Raw genomic sequence first — 3,637 nt, forward strand, 5'->3', positions numbered from 1 at the left:
TTAATATGGTAGGTGTCACAACGATTTTATAAAGTTTTTTCTAAAGTTATATTTCGCTTCAATAAAACAATCCAATTACCTTACCATGTTTCATCCCTTTTTTCGTATTTGGTATAGAATTATGGCATTTTTTTCATTTTTCGTAATTTTCGATATCGAAAAAGTGGGCGTGGTCATAGTCGGATTTCGTTCATTTTTCATAACAAGATAAAGTGATGTATATTGGAACGATTTTCCGTCATCCCTTGTCAAATTTGGTTTTGAGACAAACCGGTTTCGGCGTTGTGCCATCATCAGTGTCGATTTTCGTTCTGATCTGTTGTTGTCATTTGTCCTGTATTTATAGTTCGTAGGTATATGAGCAGGTATTGTCAAATTGATGCTTGTGTATATTTAGTTATGTGTATGTGCTGTGTGTTTGTTCAGAACCGAGGGTGGTTTTACTAATCGATTTGTGTGGCTGACTGGGGTAGGTAGAAATCTGTGATTTTAGTCGTTTGACCTTCTTTGTCGGTTTTTTGTTTTGGTGTGTTAATTGTTTTGTGTTTATTTGTTGTTGTGTGTTTGTCTGATGTACCTGTGTTATTAAGTCGTTTCCTGTAAACAAGTTTTAAAGGCTCGAATATTGTGTCAGAAATTGTGTTTATCTGTTCGTTTATTATTCTGCCGTCGAATGTTTTCTGTTTGTAGATTTCCATGTTTTCGAGTACGTTGAGACGTCGGCCCTTTTCTTGTATGTGAAGAACCCTAACTGTTTTATTGATGTTTGCTGGGGAACATTCATTCTCGACCATGTGATTCGCGAAGTTAGACTCGGGTATAATGTTTGAATTCCGTATTTTTTTGTTGTAATCTCTAATATGTTCTCTGAACCTCATTCTTATTTGCCGTCCTGTTTGTCCTATGTAACCATGCTGGCATCCGCAGGTAAGCTTGTATACGCCGTGGCTGCTAAACGGATCCTCTGAGTTAATGTTAGTTCTTAGTTTTCGCCCTAGATTGTTCGATGTTTTGAATGCTGTGTTAATGTTGTATTTTTTAAAGAAGTTTGCCAATTTATATGTTGCTTTTCCAGTATATTTCATAGTCGTCTAGCTATTATTTTCCTTTTCATTATTTCTTTTTGGTTCTCCATTTGTCCTTCTGAGCTTATCTACTAGTGCTTTTTTATATCCGTTGTTTGCAGCGATATTATATATGACCTCAAGTTCTTTCTTATATGCCTCTTGTGTAAGAGGTGTTCTTTCAAGTCTATGTACCAAGTGCCTTAATGCTGCATTTTTATGATGTTGAGGGTGATTTGAGGTATTGTGTATTATTGTGTCGGTGGCCGTTGACTTTCTATATATGTCGTAGTTAAATCTTTTGGCTTCTTTATCAATATTTATCGTGAGGTCTAGATAGTTGATTCCTCCGTCTTTTTCGGTTTCCATTGTAAATTTTATATTGCCGTGCTGTTTGTTGAGGTACTCCAGTACGAACTCTTCGTTATTAGTAGTTAAAACGCATATTATGTCATCCACGTATCTAGCATAAAATGACACGCCTAATTTGGACTTCAGCTCCTGTATGTACTTTTCTTCCAGATTTTGCATGAACACTTCCATAAGAATTGCTGATGTGGGGCTTCCCATTCCAAGACCGTTTGTTTGTCTATATATTTTATTGTTGAATTTAAAATAGTTTTGACGTAAAGTGGTTCTTAGCGTATTTGTGATTTGCATACTTTTCACTTTGTTTTTTGTGTTATGAACTATTGTTGAGCTAACTATGTCCAAAGTCTCCGATAGTGGTATAGATGGGTATAAATCTTTTATGTCAAAAGATACCAATTTGCTGTTTCTTGTTAGCTCTACGGTCTCGAGTCTCTCTATTAGTTCTGTTGTGTTAGCTATAGCATATTCGTTCCTTAGCTCCAGAGTATCTATCAATATCGTTTTTAAATATTTGGACAGTTTGTAACATGGTGCCGATTTGAAATTAATGATGGGCCTCATTGGCGTGTCCGGCTTGTAGATTTTTGGTAGCGCAACCAGTGGAGGAGCCGAAGGGTTCATTTGGACCAATCTATGTGCCATGTTAGAATCTACTATATTTGTTGCATTTTTTATAGCAACTTTGATTTGTTTTTGGTATTCATCTGTGGGATCCTCTCTCATTCTACGACATTTCATTTCCTCTATGAGATCCTCGGTTTTGGATATATATTGCTCTTTTTCGATTAGCACAGTGGTGTTTCCTTTGTCCGCTTTCGTTGTGACAATATTGTTTTTCCTTAGTTTATGCCGTAGATTCTTTATTGTTTTCTCCTCTGTATTCGGTTTTTGTCTTTCTTGTGCTTTCACCTCCTTTTTTATGATTTCCCTGCACATGTGTCTTGCGTGCTCCTGTTCTTCCTGTGGTATCAATGATATTGCGATCTCCGCATCTACAATCGCTTGCTCCGTTTTTCTTACTGTATTCTGGTCCACGATATTGTGCTTCAGGCCCTTTTCGAGAAGTTGTGCCTCTTCCTTGGTAATGGCCACTGTTGTGAGGTTAACGAACTTGTCATGAAACTGGTGAGTGTTTTGGTTTTGGTTACCCTCTCGTCGTCCTGCCAGCTTGTCCAATTTTCGGTTCAGCGACCTGTATTTTTGTTGTACTTCCTGATCGACCTCTGTCTTAATGCGGTCGAAACATTCCATTAATGCAGTCGTAGGTAGTTGTTCTGCCAATCTTAAATGGATAGATAATAACTCGGCATTTATCTCATCCTTCTTCGAGTATAAGCTTTCCAACTCATATTTTAAAAAATCCTTTTCCGCTTTTCTAACTGTCTTCCTGCTAGATTTGGTATTTGCCTTTATTGTTATTCTTGCGAATTTCGGAGTAACATGCAATTCCAGGCATTGTTTGTTGAACCAAATGCTCGCCTTTGCTTTATATATTTTCAGTAAGCGTCGCTTGTAAATTGTTAGTAGTCCGTTCGCGTTCAAGTTAAAAGCCTGACAAGCAATAACTGACTCATCTTGTTTGGTTGATTTTCCGACTGGGTGGATAAATGATGTATATAGGAACGATTTTCCGTCATCCCTTGTCAAATTTGGTTTTGAGACAAACCGGTTTCGGCGTTGTGCCATCATCAGTGTCGATTTTCGTTCTGATCTGTTGTTGTCATTTGTCCTGTATTTATAGTTCGTAGGTATATGAGCAGGTATTGTCAAATTGATGCTTGTGTATATTTAGTTATGTGTATGTGCTGTGTGTTTGTTCAGAACCGAGGGTGGTTTTACTAATCGATTTGTGTGGCTGACTGGGGTAGGTAGAAATCTGTGATTTTAGTCGTTTGACCTTCTTTGTCGGTTTTTTGTTTTGGTGTGTTAATTGGTTTGTGTTTATTTGTTGTTGTGTGTGAGTTAAAGTAAGCACGTGAACTAAGTTCATTAAAGATATGTCGATTTTAGCTCAAGTTATCGTGTTAACGGCCATGCGGAAAGACAGACGGACGACTGTGTGTAAAAACTGGGCGTGGCATCAACCGATTTCGCCCATTTTCGTCATAAGAGCTATGCCCCTACCAAATTTCAAAAGGATTGGTTAATTTTTGTTCGACTTATGGCGTTAAAAGTATCCTAGACAAATTAAATGAAAAAGG

This window comes from Eurosta solidaginis, chromosome 2, assembly GCF_040869045.1.
Source record: "Eurosta solidaginis isolate ZX-2024a chromosome 2, ASM4086904v1, whole genome shotgun sequence".
NCBI classification, from domain to species: Eukaryota; Metazoa; Arthropoda; class Insecta; order Diptera; family Tephritidae; genus Eurosta; species Eurosta solidaginis.